Consider the following 15070-nt stretch of genomic DNA (forward strand, 5'->3'; position numbering starts at 1 on the left):
TGTCTGTGCTTGTGTGACTGCAGGGCTGTGATTGGCTGTTCCCCTCCTACTGTGCTTCTGGCAGGGACTTTAAGACCTGAATGGTTCCAACCCGAAAATTCGAATTGTCAGGAATATGAATGTCAGGACGGCTAATTGCTTCATAAAGGGCCCGGTTAGCCTGAAACGTTGCCTTTTTTTCTGTATGTTTTGACGTGAATAAACCTTGCACTTCTTCAATTTTCAGTGTGCTGCTGGTATTTTTCCTAATGCAATTTTCTGACCCCTGTGGCAGGCGTGGGTCTCTCAGTACAGCACCTGGTACCACAATAGGTTTATGTTCACGGGTGTAAGCACTTTGCTATTGCTTTTGTAGGAAGGCTTATAACATCTCCAAATGGCTCAACAGGCCTCTGCAACAGTTTTTCAGTGGCCAATATTCGAATGTTTCCATGGTCGAGGTTTGATAAATCTCACATTTACATTCGAATAAGGGATTTAAAATTCGAATTCCACCCGAATGGTGGACCTAATGCCCATACACATTGCCGTAAGCAATTATAGAGTGTGAGGAGGGAGGAAGAATGTGGGGAGAGCAGTAACAACTAGGAAGTGCTGAATGGAAAGTGAAAGTTATTGACTGCCCCACCTCTATGCCTCGGGCATAGAGGCGGGGCAGGTAATATTTGATTGACAGCTCAGATAGTTAAACGCCTTTATAACCGGTATTGATGCTTTAATGAAAAAAACTAATTGAGTTCCATGTTTCATATACAGATTTTTATGTGTAGGTGACAGGTCCACATTAAAGGAGACCTATGGTGTGAACAAAGCAATGTGCCAATGCATTATATTCTTTTAAATATAGAAAGGAATGTATTTTTTTTTTTTTTTTTTTTTTTTTTTAAAAAGGTCTGTTTTAGGTTGGTTTATTGCAAATTTCTGCAAAAATCCTACTAGTCCCACCCATTTGTTCCACTTCCTGCTGCCTCCTTTCCCTGGCTTTGAAGGGGAGCAGGCGGCACTTAGCACACTGCACTATAGGATGGAACCAATCACGAGCCAGGCTGACCTGATAGCGGACTGAAACCTGTCTTTGTTTGTGTAACTGAAGGGCTTTGATTGGCTGTCCCCCTCTTACTGTGCTTTTGGCAAGGACAGTTAGGAACGCCCACCTTTCATTTGAAACATGAACAGGGACTGAAGCAGGTGAAGGGGAACAGTATATACGATGGCATATGTGTGGTAAGATGTTAGGTTCCTTACGGTTTCTGAAGAAGTGCACTGGCCTGGACTAGCAGATTATATTCAGTGGCTTCTTATATAAAGGTAGGGGCACATGGGCACTTTGTCACTAGCAGGAAATCACATTCCCCATCGTTGACTATGCTTCATTCTGCAGTTTTGCAGTGAGGTGATTGGAGAGGTTTAGATGCAGCGATTTATGTGTCCTGCATTTTAAGGGCTCTTACAGAAAAGCGTTTTTACCTGTGCTCCCCTGCGTTGCACTTTCTTCTGTTCAGCCGCAGGGGAGCGCAGGAGTAGACGAACTGAATTAATGGGGAAAGAGAAAGAAAGAGGCTGCTCTGATGTTCTTATGCTCAGCAAAGATTTGGGAAAGGTTTCTAATTTTATTCCTAAGCAGAACTTCCTTGACTACTTTGTGGTCAGACTGGTGGGAAAATGACCAGCAGGTGGCGCTGTTGTAAAACAATTCATTCATATTAACAGTACATGTATCCTTTAATATCTTGCAATGAAAAGAAAATTAAATAATGAATGTAAACTACAAACATGCTTAGAATAGCCCACTCATCAATTTTATATTCACTTATTTTTAAGGTTTACTTATCCTTTAAGGTGTTTTCAGGCACATTGACAAAGCACTCCGTGTGCCAATGCCTTTAAGAGGTTGTTCACCTTCCAAACACTTTTTCAGTTGAGCTGTTTTAACATTATTCTCCAGAAATAAATACTTGTATCCATCACTTTAAATTTTTTACCGTTTTTCCAAAATCCAAGTTTAAAGTTTAATGTCTCTGATGTTTGAGTCTGGCAGATTCTGAACTGTTACAGTTTTGCAACATATAGTTGATCCATTTCTCAGCAGCATCTCTGGAGTATCAGCAACTATTGTATCAATTCTAACAGCTGCCTGTAATGAAACCCAGAGATTCTGCTCAGCAGGGACAAAGATAAGAAATGTATCAACTAAATGTATCAATTTAGAACAATATACAGGGACGACAACCACCCCCCCTCCCAGAGCTGCTTTAGAAAGTAAAAAAATGACATTTTACATATCAATATTAGAAAAACAGTCGCACAGAAAATAGAAAGCAGGGCCAGAACTAGGGGTAGGCAGAAGAGGCAGCTACCTAGGGCGCAACGATTGGGGGGTGCTGGGCAGCTACCTCTTCTGCCTACCCCTAGACCGGACCGCGATCCTCTAGGAGAATGTATGCGAAAAAAATAATCACCGCGCATGTGCGCATAAGTCAGAGCACTTCACCACGCATGCGCTCTGACATCAGAGCACTTCACCATGCGCAATCTACAGGGGAAGGAGGGGGGCGAGCTGGCCGGCTTGGTTGCCTGATAGAAAGTAATGGGAAAAAGTCTTTATTTCTGGTAAAATATCTGGAAATGAAATGAAAAAAAATGTTGGAAGGAGAACAACCCCTTTTATGGGAGAGTTAACTTTAAAATTAACTTTTACAATGATGAGTTACGGTTGCACTTTATATTTTTGTGGTTAATTAACCATTTAAAGGGATACTGTCATGGGAAAACCTGTTTTTTTTTTTTTTTTTTTAAAAAATGCATCAGTTAATAGTGCTGCTCCAGCAGACTTCTGCACTGAAATCCATTTCTCAAAAGAGCAAAAAAAAATTTTTATATTCAATTTTGAAATCTGACATGGGACTCGACATATTGTCGTTTTCCCAGTTGCCTCCAGTCATATGACTTATGCCTTCACTTTAGGATGGAACTGCTTTCTGGCAGGCTGTTATCTCTCCTACTTAATGTAACTGAATTAGTCTCAGTGGGACTTGGCTTTTAGGGTAAGGCCACACTGAGCATTTCGGGAGATTTAGTCGCCAGGCGACTCCCCCCGAAACGCCCAGTGTGGCCTCCTAAAGGTGGCCATAGACGCAAAGATCCTATCGTACGATTCGAATGATTTTCGGACCGTGTGGAGAGTCCTGACATTTTTCGTCCGCCGGAGATCGACCGTTTGGTCGATCGGACAGGTTTGATTTTGTTGATAGGGCAGAACGTTCAGATTACCCCCGATTAGTGGCATATTGGGGAAAGATTGTCTCGTTTGGCAATGTCGCCAAATGAGCGAATATTTGCGTCTATGGCCACCTTTACTATTGAGTGTTGTTCTTATATCAGGCAGCTGTTATCTTTTGTTAGGGAGCTGTTATCTGATTACTTTCCCATTGTTCTGTTGTTAGGCTTCTGGGGGGAGTGGGAGGGGGTGATATCACTCCAACTTGCAGTACAGCAGTAAAGAGTGACTGAAGTTTATCAGAGCACAAGTCACATGACTGGGGGCAGCTGGGAAACTGACAATATGTCTAGCCCCATGTCAGATTTCAAAATTTAATATTAAAAAATCTGTTTGCTCTTTTGAAAAATGGATTTCAGTGCAGAATTCTGCTGGAGCAGCACTATTAACTGATGCATTTTGGAAAAAAAAACACGTTTTCCCATGACAGTATCCCTTTAACCCGCAGTCATTTTTTTTTTTTTAAAGGTAAGATTTATTTCTTTTTTTAAACACACAGCAATCAGACATACAACAAATAAGTACACTCGCAGACTAAACTGTACAAGTTTGGCAGGATGAAAACATGGCACAGGCTATCACCAAGCATAACACAATACAGTGATCGAGCAGTTGAGATGGACACTATCAAACTCAGGTGAACTTTACATCTGAAGGCTAGGTTGGGACCTTCGAGGATATGTAGGATAGCTAACCATGAAGGATTTCATAATAGGAGATGGACTTGGTTAAGACTTGCTATAGAGGGGTCGGGTCAATGTCATTCCACAATCCCCAAATTTTATCAAATGTTGTTGGTGTTCCCCTAACTTCGTAGGTGAGCTTATATAGGGGTACTGCTTTGTTAACCAGTTGTATCCACGCATTGAGAGAGGGTGAGAGGTTACCCATCCAGTGAAGGGCTACAGTTTTTTTCGCATAAAAGAGTAGGATACGAAAAGAGATTCGAGTATACTTAGCTGGGATTATCTCTTCTAGGACCCCCAAAAGGCAAACTGTAGGTGAAATTATTCTCGGAAAGTCAAGATTGTCTGCTAGATAGTTTACGACTTGTGTCCAAAAGCTCAATATGTAGTGGCATTCCCAGATTAAGTGGAAGAAATCCGCAGCTTGTTGGTGACACCTGGGACAGGAGTCGCAGGGGATCCGGCCCATCAGTTTGAGTCGTGTGGGAGTTATGTAAATATGATGCATAATTTTATATTGAATTAGTTTGTCTTTCAACGATATCAGGCCAGTGTATATGTGATCTGTTGCTTTGTCCCAGTTATCCTGCTCAAGGCCTACAATTTTGGTATTCCACCAGTCTTGTGCTGATCGAAAAGGTTTGGGGCCGGATAAAAGGAATTGCTGGTAGAGCCGGGACACCAGCTTTACTGGGTTGGAATCATGAAGAATTTCTTCTATGACTAGGCAGGATTGCTGGGGAGAACCTGCAGTCATTTACCAGGACCCGTTTGGTTTACACTTTTATCCAGATGTGAGGGTCCTAATTATTTTACTGTTCGACTTTTGGAATGGTTAAGCTGGGAAATGGAGAGCATAGGGTCTGCACAGATACAAATCTCAAAAACAATTTAAATGTACCTATCGAATTATTCTAGTTGCCAGGGGATCATTGACTCTTACAATCATACAGCATTGAAGTAGCATACATGTAAGTAGAATAAAAGATTCTTAGTGGTTGTCTCTCTAAAGTAAAACAAGAATATGCTATTCAGCCCTGTACCCAAACTATAAGCTAATGTTACAGAATCAAATAGGTCTGTGAGATTCTGTGGGTTAGGGTGCACTTGAAGCATTATGATATTCCAGGCATGCATTTTTGCAGGGGATCTCTTGAAGCTTCCACGATAGGAGAATGGTAGGGAATTCCAAAAACAAACCGCTACACCATAGGAAAGTGGGAGGCAGTTACAAGGGGAGGGGTGAGACCTTGGTCGGAAGAAGCAAAGGGAGCTCAGATGGTTATATTTGGAGAGGCGAGCAGAGATGTAGGGAGGAGTGGCATTGTTAAGGGCACTAAAAGTTAAAATTAGAAGCCCAATATCATTTGGGAAGAAATGGTGAGCAAGGGAAGGAATTTTCATGGTAGTGCAGCCGGCACGAATTGGTGCAAATGTTTTTTTTCACGTCGGTATTTCAACCCAGTTGTCTCCGATAAGCAGCACCTGACACACAGAATGACACTAGAAACCCACTTGTACTTTACTCTTACTTTTCCGCCTGTATATATTTTTAGCCGCACGCACGCCAGTTGTGTAGATTCTCCAGCATTCCTACTAACTTTGTGCCTCGCATCGACCGATGAGCAGGGGATTTGGAAGCGTGCGTGCGAAGACTTGTTCTGATGCCTTCCTATATAGTACAACTTTCCATCTCTCGTAAGCTTTTATTTCAGGAAGCAATTACTCATTTGATCTCAATATCAATATTGAAAGAAATCTAGAAATAAAAACTCTTTACCTGCTCTGAACAGAAAACCTATAATAGTTATGATCCAGGCCTGTGCACGGCCGCTCCCCATCAGGTAGAGTCCTGCAGCGGGTCGGGTACCCGCAAAAACCTGCAGTAGAAGTTCTGGGTGCGGGTATAGACGCGGTTCTGCAGGGTCGGGGTTCGGGTAGCGGGGCGTCTCAATAGCGATTTTTACTCCTTTTTTCTGACCACGTCTTCTTCCGATGATGTCACTTCCGGTTTACAATGACATCACTTCCTCTTTTACTCTTTTTTTTTTTTTGACCATGCCTACTTCCGATGATGTCACTTCCAGTTTACAATGACTGCACTTCCTGATTCTTGATGGTCAGCGGGTCACGGGTCCAGGTTGCGGATAAGGTACTTGCAAGTCGGGTAGCAGGTCCTAGCGGGTAAGAATGCGGGTTGCGGGTCGGGTTCCAAAAAATGGACCCGTGCTGGACTCTACCATCGGGGTTCTTGTTAGACCATCTTTTGAGTGTCGGTGGCACTGCACATGCTCAGTGTGTTTTTGGCAGCTGTTTAGAAGCTAAGCTAAGGGGTCGTTGCAAAGAACATTAGCAGCAAGAAAGGTTACATCTATCAGAGAAGCTGATGATACAGGACTGGTTACTAATAAAGCCTGGGACAGAACGCCCTGGTTAATGTACTTGTTACCATGTTATTTGAATCTGAATTCATTACTAATGGCCTTGCATTGTGAATTCTATATTGTGTGTCGGCAGATCTTGCTTCTTTGCGTGTCTGCCAGTGAAAGTAGAGCCCTAACCTCAGCCATTGTTCGCTTTAAGGAATGTTTTTGTAATTGAGTGCTTGGCATTATAATTGATAACACGCAACAGTGAAACCAGACACAAATCTGCGCTGGATTGGAAACTTGTTCACATGTCAGCGTGTGGGTGCTCTCATTCCATGCCAGCAGATGTTTGATTTGGAGCCGCAGCTCGGGGCCCAGCAAGAATAATGGATTTTTTTTTTTTTTACAGAAGCATAGGATATCTGTAGTGTTTCCTGCATGCCTCTTAAAGTGATAGTGATACATTCCAGGTCTTTTGCAGGAATGTGTCAGTCTCACTTTAATGCAGTTCCTGGTACTATTAAAAGTAAATTCCAGCCTTCCCCCCCCCTAGACCCCGGTTACAATTGTAGGGGGCCATCGAAGGGCCTCCCCAGGATATCTGGCCAGAAATCGGCAGATATCAATCGGGCAGGTTAAAAACTCCCATTGGGGCAAGGAGAGCATGGGCTTGTTGATTGGTTCTTCAACTCAATATCCTGCTTCTACTGCATTGTGATCTGGTCGTTTGGTTTCAGGTCAGTGTCACAAAACGAGTGGACCTTTACATGTATGGCTAGCTGTGCGGCAACACATAGACGCCATAGGCAGGAGTGCCTAAGCAGGAAGTAGTGTTCTGGCTATTATGTTACACATCCAGTCACTCCAGCCTTTATACATTACATTTTTGTCTAACTATATTGGAAATATTTTTTATTTTGCACAGCCTATCTATTTACCCAGTTTTTATTTTTATATTGAACAATTCCTTTAAAGGACCAGTAACATTGAACACATTTTTTTTCTACACAATGAAAAAAAACCCACCAAGATACATTTAACTTTAAATTCGCAAAATCTGTAATAAGAAATAACTTACAGATTCTCTGCTTGCGCTCCTCTTCAGAAACGGCGACAGGGCAATGATCCATCATGCAGCACTCGATTTCTCCTCCCTGCCTTCTATAGGAGATAGCCAGGGAGAAGAAATTGAGGGGCACGGTGGATCATCGCCGTTTCTGAAGAGGAGTGCAAGTAGAGAATCTGTAAGTTATTTCTTAATAAACACTTTGCGAATTTAAAGTTAAATGTGTCTTGGTGTTTTTTTTTCCGTTAAGTACAAACATTTTTTATGTTACTGGTCCTTTAAGGGTCTGGCCATACGGGGAGATTAGTTGCCAGGTGACTCCTGTGACATTCTTCTCCTCTTCTTTGCGGCTTCTTTTTCCGGTAAAACACCTGCCATGGCCGGGGCCGGTATTACAAATTTACCAGCAATGTAGTTGCCAGTAATTTGAAAAAAAAAAAAAGCCCTTGGCCCGCCCCTAATTCGCTCAGAACTTACCTTTTTTTTTTCAGGCTTCTGCCCATTGTGTGTGTTGCCCCGCCCCTTTTGTGCCACTGTGCATGGCTTCACCCCTTTGGAGCCACGGGCTGCCCCCTTTTATTCCTGCCCCCCACCGACCGGTAACATTTTTCAGAAAAGGTGGCAACCCTACTTGGTTCCCCAGCAAAGATGGTCTGTTCAATTAATCTGCTGCCTTTTCTTACATTGTATCAATAGTCTGAGCCAGCAGTGCAGAGAAAAGAAAGGGACACTGATTTTAATAGCAATAAATATACACAAAAAGGTGGCCATAGACGTGCAGATTATTAGGCTATATCGGACGAATGAACGTCCGTTCCAATCTTCCAACCTGCAACCAACTATATGAGATTAATATAAAGTAGTAAAGAGAACAAATCACTCGATGCTTGGGCCATTAACTGACAGGCAGCAATCGTACGGAAGTTATGTCTGACAAATAGTTTCCCGTTGGCATCGTCCGATAGGCAATACATGCAGAGATATTATCGGTAGCTAGGGTTGTCACCTTTTCTGCAAAAAAATACTGGCCTTCCCATATATTTATCTTTTTTTTTTCTATTAGTAACATTGGGATTAACCATAATTTTTACTGGCCAGGCCGGTAACATACTGGCTAGGTGGCAACCCTATCGGTAGCCGATATATATGTTTTAAAGGTCCCCATAGACGCAAAGATGTATCTTTGGTGAACGACCGATTTTAGTGAAATCCGACCAATCCGTCAAATTATCGTGAGGGAATCGAACGATCGTAGATCTTGGTCCCAATGCAACCTATCTATGTTTGCAGGGCCAAGCAGATAGCTACCCTCAGTTTTTCTGGCAATATCGCCTGAAATGCTCTTTTTAAGGTGGCCATACACGGGCCGATAAAAGCTGCCGACAGACCAAGTTGGCAGCTTATTGGCCCGTGTATGGGGCCCCCGACGGGCGAAAGTCGGCCAGATCTCGATCGGATGGGACAAAAAAATCTCGTCGGATCGCGGCCGCATCTGTTTATTGATGCAGTCCCGTGATCCAACCCGTTTCCCATGCGTTAGGATCCGACCGGATCAGCCCGATATTGCCCACCTCAAGGTGGACATATCGGAGAGAGATCCGCTCGTTTGGCGACATCGCCAAACGAGCGGATCTTTCCGTGTATGGCCACCTTTAGTTGATGGACAAATCGTACATTTAAACGATCGCTTCGAGATAATCGTGGTCTCACGATAATGAAAAGATCTTTTAAAGAACTGACTGAACAACCAATCGACATGATACGAAAAATGTTGGGACAATCCTCTCTGCGTCTATGGGCAGTTCAACTTAAAAACCAGAGGAAAAACTGTCATGAATGTATATTGCATAGTTCCCTTTTACCCATCTTTGCTGTTCCGGGTTTCCCATTCCTAAAGCTGGCCATAGACGCAAAGATCCGATCGTACGAATCGTCGATGTGTGTGGAATGTCCCGACATTTATCTTGCCATGCCGTTCAGTCGATCGGACCGGTTAAAAGATTTCAGCCGACGATCATATCTCTGCATGTATTGCCGATCTGACGATCTTCAGTGGGAGACTGTCAACTGTCAGCTTTGTGGGACAAAAACTTTTCTATGATTGCTGTGGGGCAGAACATCAGCTGATCTGTTCTTTACTGCTTTGTTTGATCTGAATGGTTAGTGGCAGGTCGGGAGAGGCGGACGTACGATCGTTCGTCCGAAATTGCAGGGAAATCTTTGCGTCTATGGCCAGCTTCAGTGAAGCTAAGCCATAGTAAAGAATACCCCTGACCCGAGGGTAGTGTTCCTTTAAACCCTTTTGCTTCTTGGGATGGAAAAATGAACATTCGAAACATCCCTCGTGTAATTGTGCTTCTGGCCCATCTGGCCTTTCCTCTGCTGTTCAAAGTGAGCCGTAAATGGCCCCCCCTTTGATCATTGCTTTCTTGGCTTATTTGAAGATTGGCCCCATTCCATTCCTCTCTAACCTGTTTCCTCAAATAAAATATCTCATTCTGCCTTGAAGTTTTTATCTTGTAAACTTTGCACTGGCTCAGTACTTGACTCGGCGCCGCTGATAAGGCCGACTGATAAATACAGATGAATGTACATCGTGACATCATTCCGACAGGCGCTTCACCCTCCCCTGATTGGTTCTGCTTGTCGCAGATTTGAAACTTGCTTAAAGGCATACTGTCATGGGAAAAAAGTTTTTTCCAAAATGAATCAGTTAATAGTGCTGCTCCAGCGGAATTCTACACTGAAATCCATTTCTGAAAAGAGCAAACAGATTTTTTTATATTCAATTTTGAAATCTGACATGGGGATAGACATATTGTCAGTTTCCCAGCTGCCCCCAGTCATGCGACTTGTGCTCTGATAAACTTCAGTCACTCTTTACTGCTGTACTGCAAGTTGGAGTGATATCGCCCCCCCCCAGCAGCCAAACAAAAGAACAATGGGAAGGTAACCAGATAGCAGCTCCCTAACACAAGATAACAGCTGCCTGGTAGATCTAAGAACAACACTCAATAGTAAAAACCCATGTCCCACTGAGACACATTCAGTTACATTGAGAAGGAAAAACAGCAGCCTGCCAGAAAGCATTTCACTCCTAAAGTGCAGGCACAAGTCACATGACCAGGGGCAGCTGGGAAATTGACAATATGTCTAGCCCCATGTCATTTCAAAATTGAATATACAAAAATCTGTTTGCTCTTTTGAGGAATGGATTTCAGTGCAGAAGTCTGCTGGAGTAGCACTATTAACTGATGAAAACATGTTTTCTGATGACAGGATCCGTTTAAAGGAAAACTATACCCCCAAAATGAACACTTAAGCAACAGTGTTTGTGTGCACCGTGAATCCTAGGATCTCAGGGGGCTGCCCTTATATTATATTTATAATATATTATATATATTAATAATAAACCATTTTATTATGAAAATGGTTTATTTACATGAAGCAGGGTTTTACATATGAGCTGTTTTATGCAGTATATTTTTATAGAGACCTACATTGTTTGCGGGGTATCGTTTTCCTTTTCCAGTGGAACACGGCAAGCTTTGTCAACCGCAGCCGTGTCTAAAAAAAAAAAAAAAAAATCGGTCGACAAATCTTGCCAAAGTTGCCTCAGAAAGAAAACTTCAGCCGATTTAGCGATCAGTTGGACATACCACCAGCAATTTTTTATTACCAACAATAGTGAGGCATTTACGGGAGATTTGTCGTCCACAGCTGTGTCTAAAAAAAAAAATCTTGCCCTGTGCCACTGCCCCTAGTTTGCTTATGGTGTTTCATCTTTAAAGGGGAACTAACATTTAATAACAAAGGACTCCTCTTGACATGTAACACCATACGTTTTGGGCTTCTGTTCCAGTCCCAGGTCACCACAGCCCCTTAACAGTGAAGCATTTTCCGTAACGGCATTAGGTGTGGCCCTACGTGAACACAGTGCTCGCTTGTGATCCAAGTTGATGACTACCAGTAATTTTCTAAACTGTGCCCAAAAATAATGTGCGTGTGTGAGCTGAAAATGTACTTTGGAAGGCAGGAAAAACAAACAACGTTGAGTTTTATTTAAGAAGAAAACCACAAATTTCTTTGAAAGGTTTTTAAGGATTATATTAAAAGCATGCATCTATTCCCCCAGAGGGCAGTGGTTATTGGGGGCTGGCACCTCGACGGCCCCAATTTGAGAGCTTATTAGGCTCATAGATGTTCATGGAAGCCCAGGCTGAAGACCAGTTACTGTATGGTGTGACCCTGTTTATTAGGAGCAACCTGTAGGCCTGATCAGTAGAACACTCAGATATATTAATACATTCCCTAGTTGTTAGGGCAGTTTTTGGGGACTTTAAAGGAATAGTAACTCCAAAAAAACAAGTGTTTTAAAGTAATAAAAATATAACTTACTATTGCCTGCACTGGTACAACTAGTGTGTTTGCTTCAGAAACTCTTAGGGTGGTGGCCAGGTCCGGACTGAGAATTTAAATAGGCCCTGGCATTTCAGGTACACAGAAGCCCAAACAGCCCCCCAGCCCACTAAATACTGACTTTCTATAGGGACCTTATAGCAGCCCCTCTGGCATTTGCCAAGACCCACAGATTGCCAGTCCTGGCCTGGTGGTGGCAGACGAGGAGCTGCGGACGACTAATCTCCCCAAATGCCTTCCCGCCGGCAAGGATATGATTCGCTGGCAGGATGGCATATGAATCACTTCGGATTTCTGAAGTTGCCTCACGAGGAAACTTCAGGCCACTTCGGAAAGCGATTTGTATGCCATCCCCCGGTGGGAAGGCATTTCGGGGAGATTAGTCGCCCGAAGTATGATTTGTCGCTGGGTGACTGATCTCCCAGTCTGCTACCATCCTATAGTTTATATAAACAAGCTGCTGTGTAGCCATGGGGGCAGCCATTCAAGCACAGGATACACAGTAGATAACAGATAAGTACTACTATAGTTTATATAAACAAGTTGCTGTGTAGCCATGGGGGCAGCCATTCAAGCACAGGATACACAGTAGATAACAGATAAGTACTACTATAGTTTATGTAAACAAGCTGCTGTGTAGCCATGGGGCAGACATTCAAGCACAGGATACACAGTAGATAACAGATAAGTACTACTATAGTTTATATAAACAAGCTGCTGTGTAGCCATGGGGGCAGCCATTCAAGCACAGGATACACAGTAGATAACAGATAAGTACTACTATAGTTTATATAAACAAGCTGCTGTGTAGCCATGGGGGCAGCCATTCAAGCACAGGATACACAGTAGATAACAGATAAATACTACTATAGTTTATATAAACAAGCTGCTGTGTAGCCATGGGGGCAGCCATTCAAGCACAGGATACACAGTAGATAACAGTTAAGTACTACTATAGTTTATATAAACAAGCTGCTGTGTAGCCATGGGGGCAGCCATTCAAGCACAGGATACACAGTAGATAACAGATAAATACTACTATAGTTTATATAAACAAGCTGCTGTGTAGCCATGGGGGCAGCCATTCAAGCACAGGATACACAGTAGATAACAGTTAAGTACTACTATAGTTTATATAAACAAGCTGCTGTGTAGCCATGGGGGCAGCCATTCAAGCACAAGAAACACAGTAGATAACAGATAAGCAGCCATTAAAAGCTGAAAATGGAGAAAAAGTACAGGATACACTGCACATAACAGATAAGCTCTGTAGTATACAATGGGATTCTTCAGAAATGATCGGTTATCTAGAGTATCCTGTGCTTTTTTTTTTAATATAAACTTTAGTTGTGTTTCTATAGCAAACCCAGCAATCTTACTAGTGGAGGGCAGCAGTATATTATATTTTCCTTCCTTTAAAACACTTACTTTTTTGGTGTTACTGTAAGTTTAAATAGTGGATGGTTGGGGCAGCCCCTGCGTATGGTCAATTGGATGAGTGCTTATTTAATCTTCTGGATGCTGCTGCTCAGTAAATCAGAGTGACTCTTGCACCACATCTTCTTTTTATTTTTGTAACCATGTTATAAGCCTAGGGACCCCAACCGGATATTGAATCTGAAGGGGGGGGGTAAATGATGGTTGATCCCAATGTTATTAATAGGGAAAAGGATAAATATATAGGAAGGCCGGTATTTTTTTCCAGAAAAGGTGGCAACCCTATTCACAGCCAACAGAGTATCTGCCCCATGCGGCATTAGCCATTTATTCCTATATGTGCATCAATCCAGGGCTATAAAATGAGCTCTTATGCATCTAAGTCACACGTAGTCAGGACCAGCAGCAGAAATCTTAGGGTCCCCTTTCATCTAAATACCCAGCCCCCCCCCCCATCAACATAAAAAAGCATCACTGTTTGCCCCTGCCACCACCCCTATAATTCAAAGTCTCTTTTGTTATGGAAACACCGGCTCTGCCGGAGGTGTTGCTAATGATACCGGCTGGTAAATAGAATAGGATATTTTTACGGTTACATGGCACTGCTGAATTTAGAATTAGAGGAAGATCGCTGCCTTCGCTTACAGCTGACATTTTACACATATGATGATAATGATGACAACAGCAGCGTCATTAGATATGTCTTTATTTTATATGTTTAAAGGGATACTGGCATGGGGAAAAAAAATTCAAAATGCACCAGTTAATAGTGCAGCTCCAGCAGAATTCTGCACTGAAATTTGTTTCTCAAAAGAGCAAAAAGTTTTTGTTTTTTTTTATATTTAATTTTGAAATCTGACATGGGGCTAGACATATTGTCAGTTTCCCAGCTGCCCCCAGTCATGTGAGTTGTGCTCTGATAAACTTCAGTCACTCTTTACTGCTGTACTGCAAGTTGGAGTGATATCACCCTCCCCCCCCCCCAGCAGCCTAACAACATAACAATGGGAAGGTAACCAGACAGCAGCTCCCTAACACAATAATAGCTGCCTGGTAGATCTTAGGGTCTGGGCACACGGGCAGATTCGGGAAGATTAGTCGCCAGACGACAAATCTCCTCTTCTTCGCGGCGACTAATCTCCCCAATCTGCCTTCAGTCGGCTAAAATGTAAATCGCCTTGGGGCAGGCACACGTAACGATTCGTTTTGTAAAGTCGCCTGTAATTGCCTCACGAGGAAACTTCCGGCGACTTCGGAAAACTAAGCGCTCTGTGTGCCTGTCCTCAGACGATTTACATTTTAACCGATGGAAGGCAGATTGGGGAGATTAGTCGATGCGAAGAAGAGATTTGTCGCATGGTGACTAATCTCCCCGAATCTGCCCGTGTGGCCTGACCCTAAGAACAGCACTCAGTAGTAAAATCCAGGTCCCACTGTGACACATTCAGTTACATTGAGTAGGAGAAACAACAGCCTGTCAGAAAGCAGTTCCATCCTAAAGTGCTGGCTCTTTCTGAAATCACATGACCAGGCTAAATGACCTGAGATGCACCTACACACCAATATTACAACTAAAAAAATACACTTGCTGGTCCAGGAATGAAATGTTATATTGTAGAGTGAATTATTTGCAGTGTAATTTAGAAATAAAAACTACATCATAAAAATCATGACAGAATCCATTTAAGTTTCAAGTTGGAGAACTGAATATTAGCTGAGGGGCCCCCCATATTGCAGAGGGGAGGGGGAGCAATGGTGGGATTGAGGTGACATTTGTGGTGATACCTAATTGACTGGATCCGATAGTATCACAGTG

The 15070-nt window shown here is 42.8% G+C and overlaps 1 protein-coding gene across 3 annotated transcripts in view; it reads left to right on the plus strand.

Annotated features, from left to right (window-relative positions):
- Nucleotides 1-15070, plus strand: part of axin1.L (axin 1 L homeolog) — a 48146-nt gene that overhangs the window by 7021 nt on the left and 26055 nt on the right.

This window comes from Xenopus laevis, chromosome 9_10L, assembly GCF_017654675.1.
Source record: "Xenopus laevis strain J_2021 chromosome 9_10L, Xenopus_laevis_v10.1, whole genome shotgun sequence".
NCBI classification, from domain to species: domain Eukaryota; kingdom Metazoa; phylum Chordata; class Amphibia; order Anura; family Pipidae; genus Xenopus; species Xenopus laevis.